Below are 15,943 nucleotides of genomic sequence, written 5' to 3'. Positions count from 1 at the left end.
GGGTCTCTTCGTAGATGAGACCCGAAATACGCTTGACGCCGCCACGACGAGCTAAGCGACGAATAGCGGGCTTGGTGATGCCCTGGATGTTGTCACGTAGCACCTTACGATGACGCTTGGCGCCACCCTTTCCGAGTCCCTTGCCTCCCTTGCCGCGTCCAGTCATGGTGTTGTAGTTGTGTGAATCGAATTGATCGAATGCCCGCACGATTTCCCGACTATATCCCATCAAGCGGACGTACTAGTAGCATTGCAACTCCTGCCTGCCCTTACTTTACGCTTGTGGTCGAGTAGACACGGCTTTCTCACAACGCTTTCAAAACTGCAGTTGCCTACTCGTCTGTTTCACGTCCCTGTGAAATGACTTTTGCACAAATCCAAAAAATAGAGCAAAATCAGCGATAATAGTGATTGAGGTGAGCCGCCTGTTGGCTGCAGCCAGAGGAAGGAGGGGAGGGGCAACGGGGTGACGTAGGCGAGTCGAGCAGCCAATGGCGCTCGAGCAAGCGCCTCGAGACGGCGTATATAAGCAAAAATTTTTCGGCGCCGGCCATCACAAACCACAGTTGTTCACCATGGCTCGCACCAAGCAGACTGCTCGCAAGTCCACGGGAGGCAAGGCTCCTCGTAAGCAGCTGGCCACCAAGGCAGCACGCAAGTCTGCTCCTGCCACAGGGGGTGTGAAGAAGCCTCACCGTTACAGGCCCGGAACGGTCGCCCTGCGTGAGATCCGTCGTTACCAGAAGAGCACCGAGTTGCTCATCAGGAAACTTCCCTTCCAGCGTCTGGTGCGCGAGATTGCCCAGGACTTCAAGACCGATCTTCGCTTCCAGTCGTCTGCCGTCATGGCTTTACAGGAGGCATCCGAGGCTTACCTGGTCGGTCTCTTCGAGGACACTAACCTCTGTGCCATCCACGCCAAGCGTGTCACCATCATGCCAAAGGACATTCAGCTTGCTCGCCGTATCCGTGGAGAGCGTGCATAAGCTAAATCGACCACCCTAGTATACACCAAACTCGGCCCTTCTCAGGGCCAAAATATCCTTCTAAGGAGATTTCAGACATTCCTAGCATCAGTCATATGAATTAACCTTCATCTACACATATAATAAATAAATAAATAATAAACAAATACACTAATTTAGGTGTCATACATACACGTGATATCAATAAATCAAGTCATTTGTAGTACAACCTGTTCTCTTACAAACAAAACGCCGTCGCTTTTCGCTCTTATGCACTGTCAAGGATCACCCCCCCCCCCCCCCCCAAAATAAAAATTGTCATACTGTACTAGAAATAAAAGCAGCTTGTATAAGTGACATACTGTCCAGTCCTGTTTTATTCTGTTTTCGGTCCTCTGGCTTAATCTGTTAAGTTAGGAGATGACATTTTAAATTAACCGTTTTCTTGACATTTTCAAACCTAAGAGGGTGGCCTGCATAGTAATCCTAATGTGGAACATAACAATGAATCTCTAATCTCTAGAAAAAAGATACCGAGTGCTTATATGTGTTGAGAGAGAGAGAGAGAGAGAGAGAGAGAGAGAGAGAGAGAGAGAGAGAGAGAGAGAGAGAGAGAGAGAGAGAGAGAGAGAGAGAGAGAGAGAGAGAGAGAGAGACAGACAGACAGACAGACAGACAGACAGACAGACAGACAGACAGACAGACAGACAGACAGACAGACAAGACAGACAGACAGACAGACAGACAGACAGACAGACAGACAGACAGAGACTGAGAGAGAGAAACACACACAGACAGTTTCATAAATATTCTCATTTTATAGCTATTTGCTTTCAGTGACAGAGGTTTTTGTTATAATAGTATTGGTGTCTAACACTCACAATCTCTTTAGAAATTAAAGTGTGGCTCCAATGGAGCCGAGTTTGTTGGTTTGAGGCCAAGCCACCACCACAGGGCAGTAAGTAAGCCGTTTACTTGGAGGAGGTGTACTTGGTGACGGCCTTAGTGCCCTCAGAGACGGCGTGCTTGGCCAGTTCTCCGGGCAACAGGAGCCTTACAGCCGTCTGGATCTCCCGACTGGTAATGGTGGAACGCTTGTTGTAGTGGGCCAGGCGAGAAGCCTCGGCGGCGATGCGCTCAAAGATGTCGTTCACGAACGAGTTCATGATCGACATGGCTTTGGAAGAGATACCAGTGTCGGGGTGGACCTGCTTCAGCACTTTGTAGATGTAGATGCTGTAGCTCTCCTTCCTCCTGCGCTTCTTTTTCTTATCGCCCTTGGCAATGGCCTTCTGGGCCTTTCCGGCCTTCTTGGCAGCCTTTCCAGATGCCTTGGGTGGCATGATGATGCTCGTGCTGGCTGGCGTTGCAGTACAATAATGAACTTTTGCGCGAGTCGAGCTTTCCTTTTATATCCCGCTCGCGACTCAGCTCAGAGCGGGTCGCGTGGCGGAGCGCGCTGATTGGTCAGTGGCGGACTCCCTTGATCCTGAGCGGGGTATATAACACGAAGCTCGATCTGCGGGCCGGCATTATGTCCACCCTTCCTGAAACACTCCCACATCAGATCGTCCTCAAAGCTATCACAAACTCCCTTGCCATACGGAACCCCATCCGCCCTAGGAAATTTCGCTTCAAACATCGCAGCCCCACAACAATATATTCCACACAACGCTGCACCAAGAGGCCTAGGCCGAACAGCCGAACCCCATCCCCTGTGGACGGAGCAAGGGCAAGCAACCCCCACAACTCTTCACCAGAGAGCGACTCTAGCACCACGGATGTCGACATCATGAACAGCAGTGACACCGAGGACCCCCCAATGGCACAGCAACGTATGGTAAACCCCAAACCCAACCAATCCCCGACCGGAACCAGGAACAAGACACCTGGCTCAACAGCTTTACCCCCCTCCTCCACAAACAGAAGCGACCAAACCGAATGTAACAACATTGGCACTACAGCCAAACAAACACTTCCGTCTCATAGTCAATAATGGGGATCACAATCCTTCAGGTGAACATCAGACACTTCTTCAACAACAGATACCTTCTCACTCTGGAAGTAGCCAGACTTAACCCAGATGTAATCTTACTCAATGAAACAGCGGCCAGACAGGACCAGCACATCTCCATCTGGGGATATTCCACCAGGGAAGTCAACAGGGGTAGGTTCAGTGGGGTGGCAATACTAATAAGAAGAGGACTCTCCTACCGCCCCATCCTCGTAGAAGACGACAACTTTCTTGCAATAGAACTCACCACTTCACACGGCCCCCTCATCGTCTGCACCGCATATCTACCACCTAGACTGGCCTACCTCCCCTCCATCCCTCTGAACAAGCTGCTCGACAGGAATCTCCCCACTATCATCGCAGGAGACCTGAATGCCCACCATCAGGCCTTATTCAACGCACCTGCCAGGCCAGACCTCAAGGGCAGGCAGCTCTTCAATCTAATGCAAAACCGGGACCTCTCCTTCCAAGGCCCCCACTTTAAGACGTTCTTTGCGGGCAACCAGAGGGGCACCCCTGACATAGTGCTGACCAACAGAGATTGTGACCTGTTCCACTGCAGAGTAACCCCAGGCAAGAACGTGGGGTCGGACCACATCCCTGTGGTCACATCCCTCCAAGCAGCCCCCTTCAGATATGTGGCACCACCCAGGCCCAGACTGGGAACCATACGTGCCCGTGAATATGACACCTTCCTTGCTGACGACCCCATCATTGAGTTCGAGAACCTCCCAACCCAAACAATCGACCAAGCAGTAAACACCATCCACAACCGGATCCAGCTTGCAACCGAGGCCACTTGTGAAATATCCACCACAAGGACTTACCACCAATATAAGCCGACCCGAGAAATCAGAGGCAAAATGAATGAGTACCAGCGAGCCTGCCAAAGCCACTACCAAACTGGCCAGCCACCAGCGTTGACCCTACAAACACTCAGAAGGGAAACCATAGACCTTACGCTGACCCACAAGAGCCACATTTGGGGAACCCTGGTGAGACAGGCCAACCAGTACAAAAGGGAGCCGGCTACTTTCTGGCGCAAGATCAGACAGCTCCTGGGATCAGTTAACCCCAGCCTCACCCACCTTGTACACACATTCCTTGACGAAGATGAAGAGGAGCAGCAAGAAAAAATAGAAGACCCACAGGATCAGGCTGACCTCATGGGCGCAGTCTGGAAAAAGACACTCACAGCTTCAAACAGCAGAGCCTTCAACAACACTCACTTTGAACGTGTCAACCAATGGACAACAGAAAATGCCGCCTCCCTTAACAGCACCCCTCTGATTGACCTGACAACCCTAGAAGACGACCACCCTCTAACAAGACCCATAACTATGCTAGAGATGAGAGGAGTCATCAAAAGCACCAGAGATAAGGCCCCTGGACCATCAGGGATCAAAGCGCTGCAGATCAAACTTCTACCAGGCAATCTTATGCAATCCATACTCAACCTATTCAACGCTATGCTGGCATCGGGTCACATTCCTGTAGCATTCAAGTCAGCCAAGATGATATTCATTCCCAAACCCAAGAAAGACCCCCACCAACCTGGCAACTACCGACCAATCTCCCTCTTAGACACGATAGGCAAGTGCTTTGAAAAAATCATGTCAAACCGTCTTAACTACTACATGGAGTACAACAACCTCTTCACAGAAAAGCAGTTTGGCTTTCGAGCACATAGATCAACCCAGCACGCAATTAACATCATCTACGACGCCGTAAGCTCAATTCGAAAGCAAAAACAGGTAGCTTTGATTGCAACGAGGGACGTACACAAGGCCTTCGACAGCCTGTGGCACGATGGTCTTGTGTACAAATTAGCAGACTTACCAGCGCAAAACTGGACCCTCCTCAGGCTGATCAGAAATTTCCTTAAGAATAGGCAAGTTACCCCCAGCTTCAAGGCAAAAGAGGCCGCAGCCTTCACCCCAACAGCTGGAGTCCCCCAAGGATCATGCTTGAGCCCGGTTCTCTTCAACATCTTTGTAAATGACCTACCCCAACCAGAGTATAGGGACACCATTATCGTACAATTTGCGGACGACGTAACACACGTAATAACATCTAACCCTAGCATCCAAGCGGCCAAGCATGCAACTGTAACCCGTAAGGCAAACGTAGAACTAGCAAGGACTGCTAACTGGGAAAGGAAATGGAGGATCACCACTAACCCAGAAAAGATCCAATTAAGCACTGTCGGCTGTATGGCCTTCTCTATTGAAAATGAGGGGGGAATAAGAATCAGGGGTGATCCCATAGCCATCTCAAACTCCAACACAGTGCTCGGTTACAACTTCAACAGGCTACTCAACTCCTCCCAGTACGTATCCCAGAAGACAGCGATGGCCCGGGGCTCACTGGAGAGGCTCTTCCGTTTCAACCAAGCCCCATCCCACATCAAGCTCCACCTGTACAGAATGATCATAAGGCCTAGCTTGGAATACCCCTACGTTCCCCTGAACCTCACCAACAAATCCAACATGTTGAAGATTCAACGAGTACAAAACAAAGCACTTCGCTTTGCAGAGGGCCTGACTCTGAGGGACAGGGTAAGAACTGACCTGATCCATGAGACGCTCAACATGAAGCCAATGAACATTAGGCTCAGCTACCTGGCCAGAAGACAGCTGTACCGTATGAAGAACATGTATGTCCCAGACCCAGAAGATCCCTTCGTAGCAGAAAACACCACCAGCGACTACGAGATCCACGAACCACCACACAGAACCAGAAGAATCACTCTCCAACAAAAAGTGATCAGACATATCCATGATGAGGCCTTCCCAAGCCCTCAGATACTAAGCGGTCTGCCAGACGATCCAGATGAGTGGCCCATCCCGGACCCAATCTACACCAAATGAAGAATAAAGAAAGAAAGAAAAAAAAAAAAAAATAACAAAATAAAAAAATAAAATAAAAAAAATAAAAAAATAAAAAAATAAATTAAAAAAAAAAAAAAAAAAAAATAATAAAAAAAAAAAAAAAAAAATATATAAATAAATAAAACACCTACAAAAAAAATATAAAACCAAAAAACCATTTGTCGTGGCGGCAGAAGTGTAACTACCCTGATGTTTCTAAGATTAGCCTCCTTCAGCCAACTCCATCGGCTCTAGTGCTTTAGGACACCAACAAGGTCACAAACACTAGCCCCCCCAGCCAATGTACTGACAACCCAACATAACACATACGCAAACAAACAACACATACAAAAATGTCAACCCATGGTGGACAGGCCACCGAACTTTCAAACCTCCTCTTTCTCTACACCCGCATCCTCTTCCTGAATTTCATCTCCCCATCCCTCTACCTCCCCCATCCTTTCCATTCCCTATGGACATCAATCCCAATCCCCCGGCATTAAAACACCACAAACCCACAACAGCAGCAGCAATGTCAGGACGCGGCAAGGGAGGCAAAGTGAAGGGCAAGTCAAAGTCTCGCTCCAGCAGGGCCGGACTTCAGTTCCCCGTGGGCAGAATTCACCGTCTGCTGCGTAAGGGCAACTACGCCGAACGCGTCGGTGCTGGCGCTCCTGTCTACCTGGCAGCCGTCATGGAATACCTCGCTGCCGAAGTTCTCGAGCTCGCCGGTAACGCCGCACGTGACAACAAGAAGACCCGTATCATCCCACGTCACTTGCAGTTGGCCATCCGCAACGACGAAGAACTCAACAAACTTCTGTCTGGCGTAACCATTGCACAGGGAGGTGTTCTTCCAAACATTCAGGCAGTTCTTTTGCCAAAGAAGACAGAGAAGAAGTAAGCACTTCTGCCACCCACCGCGACAAATACCATAACCAGGCTCCATCCGGAGCCACACACACTTTAATAGAGAGATTCAAGTAGACAATCAACTTTCAAACATTAATAATAACATTTATATTGATTTCATTTGGAATGTGTACATAACAAACAAACAAAACAAAATTATAGGGGATATTCAGCATCACTTGGAATATTAACCAATCATATAAATCCAATATATATTTTATATTTTACTTTAAGCGAGGAATTCATATTCTATCCATTTTTAATCATACAAATGAACAAAAGCAATTCTTCACTAGACGTAATGAATGAATAAATGATCAAGGTTTTAATGTGTTTCATGAATATATATATATATATATATATATATATATATATATATATATATATATATATATATATATATATATATATATATATATATATATATATTAATACTTGTGAACCAGAATATGTTTGAGCAGCAGCGATCGTGCCTGCCATTGGCCGAAGTGCAACAATTCAAATAATTTAAAGGGCCTGCTCGGGTATATAAGAGAGGCTGGGAGACTGGGGCCGGTGGTGGGTGATGGGTGATGAGTGATGGTGTGGTGTGGTGTGGTGTGGTGTGGTGTGGTGTTGTTAAGAGTTGATTTACGGCCAGCCAGCCAGCCAGCCAGCCAGCCAGCTGCAGCCAAGGCAGGGCAAGGCAAGGCAAGGCAAGGCAAGGCAGGCAGGCAGGCAGGCAGGCAGGCAGGCAGGCAGGCAGGCAGGCAGGCAGGCAGCCAGGCAGCCAGGCAGCCAGACAGGCAGGCAGGCAGGCAGGCAGGCAGGCAGGCAGGCAGGCAGGCAGGCAGGCAGCCAGGCAGGCAGGCAGGCAGGCAGGCAGGCAGGCAGGCAGGCAGGCAGCCAGGCAGCCAGGCAGGCAGGCAGGCAGGCAGGCAGGCAGCAGCCAGCCAGCCACAGCCAGCCAGCCAGCCAGCCAGCCAGCCAGCCAGCCAGCCAGCCAGCCAGCCAGCCAGCCAGCCAGCCAGCCAGCCAGCCAGCCAGCCAGCCAGCCACTCCCACTTTGTATTTATATGCATTCAATTTATATTCAAACATTATATATGTTAAGGGCCTTGTTTTAGTGTTTATTTTAAAAATGACAAACATCGAGTCATTTTACCAGTCCTTTAGCGTTAACGGTGATGCATTTTAAAACTGAACATAAATCGCCTTTTCTGGATATATCAAATATCGAATCCGCTTAATGTGCCTACAATTCAATCATTCAAAAAATACATAATTTACATCAAGCCTTTTCATAGAACAGACAATAAGATTTGTACATGCAAAATAAAAAAAAAATCCTTTAAGTTATCAATACAATGTGAGAAAACTTTACTTTTATAACTAAAGTTGCACAATTATACCAACTCTATGGTGGCTGGGTTGTAAGGTGTGTGGCTGGTGTTTTGGAAGTCGCGAGTTCAAACGACCCAATGGGAATAATACTTTTTTTTTTTTGCCATACAATCTTCCTAATACTATTATGTAGGTTTGTGTGTGTGTTTTTTTTATTCATTCTTTGGTTTTATAGATGACATACATATTGACTCCTTTTACCGGTCCTTAATTAGGCTCTGGGGAAGCAATGGTGGTGGTGGTGGTGGTGGTGGTGGTGCATTTAAAACTAAACCAAAAATCACCAGTTCTGGACGCGTCAAATATCATATCCGCTTAATGTGTCTACAACCTAATTACTTAAAACTACACTATTTAATTCATTCATATCATGTGCATATTGGTCATTATGCTCATACAACCGACATCAAAATTTATTTTCATTATTAGAATCATACATTTCATCAAGTAATACAGATACAAAGAGATTTTCTTTCTGAGAAGACCGTTAGTATTGGCTTGCAGGCAGGCAGGCAGGCAGGCATTTGAGGGTTATTATTTCGCCTGTTGATTGGGGGGAGGGTTGATGTGTTAGGGGGTTTTCGGTTAGATGTGGTGGTGGTGATTGGTGGTGGTGGTGATTGGTGGTGTGATTGGTGGTGATTGGTGGTGGTGGTGGTGGTGGTAGTAGGTGGGAGTTGGGGGTGGGGGGGGGGGGGGGGGGGGGTGGGGAGGGAAGGGGAGGGGAATGATGGTCTGTGGATTCCTTCTCCGTACCCTTTACATATAAGCAAAAATATGCCTTCTTGTGGGTATAGAAACATTAACACAAATTATATCAGTAACTGATATTGTAGCCTTTTAAACAGAAAAGATTTGTACATACAAATACTTTTTAATTATCATTTATTTGTGGAAATGGCATTTACGTCATTAAATTGATACCTCAGCATCAAGCTAGTGTCCTGCAGCAGTGGTCCAGTGGTAAAGTGTATATAAGTGATGCGTATTCTTGGAGTTGCGAGTTCAAACCCGGATTAAGCTATATATATATATATATATATATACAACATGTTTTGTTTTGGTTGTTTGTTTTTGTATAAAGCCTCACACAATATCTATATTAAGCGAGTTTGTTTTAAACATGACATACATATTAATTCATTTTACCAGGCCTTATTCCACACAACTCCGTGAATTTCCCGTGGAGCCAGCCATTCAAACAAAAACAAACGAAACAAAACAAAACAAAACAAAAAACATTATTGCCAACAGCATTTGGTGTTCCCAGGCGGTCACCCATCCAAGTACTAACCAAACCCAACGTTGCTTAACTTCGCTGATCGGACGAGAAGCGGTGTTCTCAACGTGGTGTGGCCGTTGGCATGAGACTGCCTACACATTGTGGCTAATAACCAACTCTTTTAAGTCATCGCGGCAGGATACGGACCTGCTTGTGGTGTCTTAATGGTAATTGTATCCTAACATATTTTTGTCTCCTTGGCATGGATATTTAACATCGTTTATTCAGTCTTGGGTTTATGTTCTTTCGCCATTTACAGACATTTTACATCTACCTACTTCCTCAGCCTGCCCTGCCAATTTCTAATGAATTTGTGGATTTTCTTTTGTAATACAAACATGTGTGTGCTCATCTGCTCTTCAGTTTTTATGATATTTGTCTCATCTGTCCTGCTTTATGATACTTTTACAAAGAACATGAACAAATGCTTCTATTTTAGAGAAGATATGGGATCCAGGTTTCGGAGCCGTAAAACCAACCGTCGTGATTGGTGGACGAGTTGCCAGGTTGCAGCTTCTGTACCGTGCCGGCACATAAATAGGTTCGGCTCAAGCGGCGGCAGCATCATTCCCCCGTGACTGTCTGAGCGTCTCTCATCACCTTGGTTGGTTCATCATCATCATGGTAGAAGCAAAGCCTACCAAGAAGGCTGCGGCTGCTGCTGCTGCTGTGGTGGCCACCACCAGGAAACCTCGCGTCCAGGTTGCTCACCCGAAAACTAGTCAAATGGTTCTAGCCGCGGTCGCAGCACTCAAAGACCGTAAGGGCTCGTCTCTACAAGCAATCAAGAAGTACGTTGTTGCCAACAACAAAGTCGAGGCTGCCAAGATCGCCATTTACATCCGAAGATTTCTCAAGAAAGCAGTGGCTGACGGCATTCTTGTTCAGACCAAGGGAAGTGGAGCTAGTGGATCATTCAAGCTGGCCGTAGCAGAGAAGAGGGCCGTTCTAACTCCCAAGAAAGCCACCACAACCAAGAAACCATCTACAGCAGCAAAGAAGGCCGTGGTAACTCCCAAGAAAGCCGCCACAAGCAACAAACCACCTACAGCCTTGAAAAAGAAGCAGCAGCAGCAGCTTGTTGTTGGGAACAAAAAGCCCAAAATAAAGAGAGCTTCAAAATCTCCCAAACCACCCAAGGCAAAGAAAGCTGTCAAAAAACAACAAAGGCAAAATAAACGACGACATGCAAGCAGCATGAATACACATGACAATAAACATCCAGGCCTCCCCCCCTCAGTGGAGGGGCCTCATATGATTCCAAAAAAGAGTTTAGTTTTGTAGACAAATAAATCATTACTTTTGGGGTAGATTTACTCTGTATATATATATATATATATATATATATATATATATATATATATATATATATATATATATATATATATATATATATATATATATATATATATATACATACATACATGGGTGAGGTGATATGGTACCAAAGTTTTGGGTAAGGTGATTGACATTTACACAAGATAAAACACGAACCAATGGGAATAAAAACATAAGAATGGAAGTAACTGCAGAAGGCCTATTGGCCCATAACACAAGCACTTCCTCTTGATGCTTCTATATTGGTTCAGAGTCTTGAAGCTATAATAATATATATATATATATATATATATATATATATATATATATATATATATATATATATATATATATATATATATATATATATATATATATATATATACACACAAAACTAAATAGTCTTGTTAGACAAATTGCCCCTATTAGAGGCAAGTTGACTAACAAGCCGAATGACTGGCAATTGTTTTGAATTTGAGTTAAATCTAACATAGAAATGTAATCAAACCTAACCTAACCTATGCTAACCCAAGCTAAGCTAACCTAACCTAACCTAAGCTAACCCAAGCTAAGCTAAGCTAACCTAACCTAACCTAACCTAACCTAACCTAAGCTAATCTAACCTAACCTAACCCAGCAATTCATGATCTTAATATAATACTGTTAATTGGATAAACCAATTTGGAAAGAAATGTTCGAAAATAACAAAATTAACTGTGCTTGTTAGGAAAATTGGGCCTTGCATACTTGTCCCAATAGTGTGGTTCTCGCTTTTAGGTACGACATAAACGTATACCTAAGTTGAGAGAGAAAAAGATTCTCACTCAAACATGCATATCGATTGCCAGTCCTGAATTCTGGGTAAATATTCGTGTCCTCCCTTTTCATTTACCATCATTTGGATACTATCAAAACAGCTCTGAGAAGGATAAAATGAATAAAACGGGTAGCTCCCTCATGTAAAAAGGAAGAGTTGGGAAAGATCTCTCTCTCTCTCTCTCTCCCCCTCACACCCCCCCCCCCCCCCCACCAATGATCCTGCTCTGCTAGTATATAACGTAACAAACCTTCCCCCCCCCCTCCCCAATCAGAGTCCCTTTAAGCATGCGAGGATAAAAAATAGATTTCATAAGACCCAATGTGCTAGCTGATATCAAAACAATTTATGTTATCGTCTATTAAGCCCTTCAGTAAAAAAGTATAGGGACCTAATTAGGTCCCGTTTTGAGGTGGTGGTGGGTGGAATCGATGGATTAGCCAAGCTCTTATCCGCCGAATCCGTAGAGGGTACGACCCTGGCGCTTCAGAGCGTACACCACGTCCATGGCAGTGACGGTCTTCCTCTTGGCGTGTTCCGTGTAGGTTACAGCATCACGGATGACGTTCTCGAGGAACACCTTCAGGACGCCACGGGTCTCTTCGTAGATGAGACCCGAAATACGCTTGACGCCGCCACGACGAGCTAAGCGACGAATAGCGGGCTTGGTGATGCCCTGGATGTTGTCACGTAGCACCTTACGATGACGCTTGGCGCCACCCTTTCCGAGTCCCTTGCCTCGTCCAGTCATGGTGTTGTAGTTGTGTGAATCGAATTGATCGAATGCCCGCACGATTTCCCGACTATATCCCATCAAGCGGACGTACTAGTAGCATTGCAACTCCTGCCTGCCCTTACTTTACGCTTGTGGTCGAGTAGACACGGCTTTCTCACAACGCTTTCAAAACTGCAGTTGCCTACTCGTCTGTTTCACGTCCCTGTGAAATGACTTTTGCACAAATCCAAAAAATAGAGCAAAATCAGCGATAATAGTGATTGAGGTGAGCCGCCTGTTGGCTGCAGCCAGAGGAAGGAGGGGAGGGGCAACGGGGTGACGTAGGCGAGTCGAGCAGCCAATGGCGCTCGAGCAAGCGCCTCGAGACGGCGTATATAAGCAAAAATTTTTCGGCGCCGGCCATCACAAACCACAGTTGTTCACCATGGCTCGCACCAAGCAGACTGCTCGCAAGTCCACGGGAGGCAAGGCTCCTCGTAAGCAGCTGGCCACCAAGGCAGCACGCAAGTCTGCTCCTGCCACAGGGGGTGTGAAGAAGCCTCACCGTTACAGGCCCGGAACGGTCGCCCTGCGTGAGATCCGTCGTTACCAGAAGAGCACCGAGTTGCTCATCAGGAAACTTCCCTTCCAGCGTCTGGTGCGCGAGATTGCCCAGGACTTCAAGACCGATCTTCGCTTCCAGTCGTCTGCCGTCATGGCTTTACAGGAGGCATCCGAGGCTTACCTGGTCGGTCTCTTCGAGGACACTAACCTCTGTGCCATCCACGCCAAGCGTGTCACCATCATGCCAAAGGACATTCAGCTTGCTCGCCGTATCCGTGGAGAGCGTGCATAAGCTAAATCGACCACCCTAGTATACACCAAACTCGGCCCTTCTCAGGGCCAAAATATCCTTCTAAGGAGATTTCAGACATTCCTAGCATCAGTCATATGAATTAACCTTCATCTACACATATAATAAATAAATAAATAAATAAACAAATACACTAATTTAGGTGTCATACATACACGTGATATCAATAAATCAAGTCATTTGTAGTACAACCTGTTCTCTTACAAACAAAACGCCGTCGCTTTTCGCTCTTATGCACTGTCAAGGATCACCCACCCCCCCCCCCCCCCAAAATAAAAATTGTCATACTGTACTAGAAATAAAAGCAGCTTGTATAAGTGACATACTGTCCAGTCCTGTTTTATTCTGTTTTCGGTCCTCTGGCTTAATCTGTTAAGTTAGGAGATGACATTTTAAATTAACCGTTTTCTTGACATTTTCAAACCTAAGAGGGTGGCCTGCATAGTAATCCTAATGTGGAACATAACAATGAATCTCTAATCTCTAGAAAAAAGATACCGAGTGCTTATATGTGTTGAGAGAGAGAGAGAGAGAGAGAGAGAGAGAGAGAGAGAGAGAGAGAGAGAGAGAGAGAGAGAGAGAGAGAGAGAGAGAGAGAGACAGAGACAGACAGACAGACAGACAGACAGACAGACAGACAGACAGACAGACAGACAGACAAGACAGACAGACAGACAGACAGACAGACAGACAGACAGACAGACAGAGACTGAGAGAGAGAAACACACACAGACAGTTTCATAAATATTCTCATTTTATAGCTATTTGCTTTCAGTGACAGAGGTTTTTGTTATAATAGTATTGGTGTCTAACACTCACAATCTCTTTAGAAATTAAAGTGTGGCTCCAATGGAGCCGAGTTTGTTGGTTTGAGGCCAAGCCACCACCACAGGGCAGTAAGTAAGCCGTTTACTTGGAGGAGGTGTACTTGGTGACGGCCTTAGTGCCCTCAGAGACGGCGTGCTTGGCCAGTTCTCCGGGCAACAGGAGCCTTACAGCCGTCTGGATCTCCCGACTGGTAATGGTGGAACGCTTGTTGTAGTGGGCCAGGCGAGAAGCCTCGGCGGCGATGCGCTCAAAGATGTCGTTCACGAACGAGTTCATGATCGACATGGCTTTGGAAGAGATACCAGTGTCGGGGTGGACCTGCTTCAGCACTTTGTAGATGTAGATGCTGTAGCTCTCCTTCCTCCTGCGCTTCTTTTTCTTATCGCCCTTGGCAATGGCCTTCTGGGCCTTTCCGGCCTTCTTGGCAGCCTTTCCAGATGCCTTGGGTGGCATGATGATGCTCGTGCTGGCTGGCGTTGCAGTACAATAATGAACTTTTGCGCGAGTCGAGCTTTCCTTTTATATCCCGCTCGCGACTCAGCTCAGAGCGGGTCGCGTGGCGGAGCGCGCTGATTGGTCAGTGGCGGACTCCCTTGATCCTGAGCGGGGTATATAACACGAAGCTCGATCTGCGGGCCGGCATTAAAACACCACAAACCCACAACAGCAGCAGCAATGTCAGGACGCGGCAAGGGAGGCAAAGTGAAGGGCAAGTCAAAGTCTCGCTCCAGCAGGGCCGGACTTCAGTTCCCCGTGGGCAGAATTCACCGTCTGCTGCGTAAGGGCAACTACGCCGAACGCGTCGGTGCTGGCGCTCCTGTCTACCTGGCAGCCGTCATGGAATACCTCGCTGCCGAAGTTCTCGAGCTCGCCGGTAACGCCGCACGTGACAACAAGAAGACCCGTATCATCCCACGTCACTTGCAGTTGGCCATCCGCAACGACGAAGAACTCAACAAACTTCTGTCTGGCGTAACCATTGCACAGGGAGGTGTTCTTCCAAACATTCAGGCAGTTCTTTTGCCAAAGAAGACAGAGAAGAAGTAAGCACTTCTGCCACCCACCGCGACAAATACCATAACCAGGCTCCATCCGGAGCCACACACACTTTAATAGAGAGATTCAAGTAGACAATCAACTTTCAAACATTAATAATAACATTTATATTGATTTCATTTGGAATGTGTACATAACAAACAAACAAAACAAAATTATAGGGGATATTCAGCATCACTTGGAATATTAACCAATCATATAAATCCAATATATATTTTATATTTTACTTTAAGCGAGGAATTCATATTCTATCCATTTTTAATCATACAAATGAACAAAAGCAATTCTTCACTAGACGTAATGAATGAATAAATGATCAAGGTTTTAATGTGTTTCATGAATATATATATATATATATATATATATATATATATATATATATATATATATATATATATATATATATATATATATATATAATATATATTAATACTTGTGAACCAGAATATGTTTGAGCAGCAGCGATCGTGCCTGCCATTGGCCGAAGTGCAACAATTCAAATAATTTAAAGGGCCTGCTCGGGTATATAAGAGAGGCTGGGAGACTGGGGCCGGTGGTGGGTGATGGGTGATGAGTGATGGTGTGGTGTGGGTGTGTGGTGTGGTGTGGTGTTGTTAAGAGTTGATTTACGGCCAGCCAGCCAGCCAGCCAGCCAGCCAGCTGCAGCCAAGGCAGGGCAAGGCAAGGCAAGGCAAGGCAAGGCAAGGCAGGCAGGCAGGCAGGCAGGCAGGCAGGCAGGCAGGCAGGCAGGCAGGCAGCCAGGCAGCCAGGCAGCCAGACAGGCAGGCAGGCAGGCAGGCAGGCAGGCAGGCAGGCAGGCAGGCAGGCAGGCAGGCAGGCAGGCAGGCAGGCCAGGCAGGCAGGCAGGCAGGCAGGCAGGCAGGCAGGCAGGCAGGCAGCCAGGCAGCCA

At 46.6% G+C, this 15,943-nt stretch overlaps 1 non-coding gene across 1 annotated transcript; it reads right to left on the bottom strand.

Annotated features, from left to right (window-relative positions):
- Positions 1-9,389: 9,389 nt before the first annotated feature.
- On the bottom strand, positions 9,390-9,508 carry LOC138362032 (5S ribosomal RNA). The gene has a single exon (XR_011227368.1). It is a non-coding gene; the product is annotated as a 5S ribosomal RNA (ribosomal RNA).
- Between the last annotated feature and the right edge of the window lie 6,435 nt (positions 9,509-15,943).

Source organism: Procambarus clarkii, unplaced genomic scaffold (assembly GCF_040958095.1).
Source record: "Procambarus clarkii isolate CNS0578487 unplaced genomic scaffold, FALCON_Pclarkii_2.0 HiC_scaffold_1112, whole genome shotgun sequence".
Classification (NCBI taxonomy): Eukaryota; Metazoa; Arthropoda; class Malacostraca; order Decapoda; family Cambaridae; genus Procambarus; species Procambarus clarkii.
Note: the sequence above shows the minus strand (reverse complement) of the source record. Positions and strands in the feature narration are given on the sequence as shown.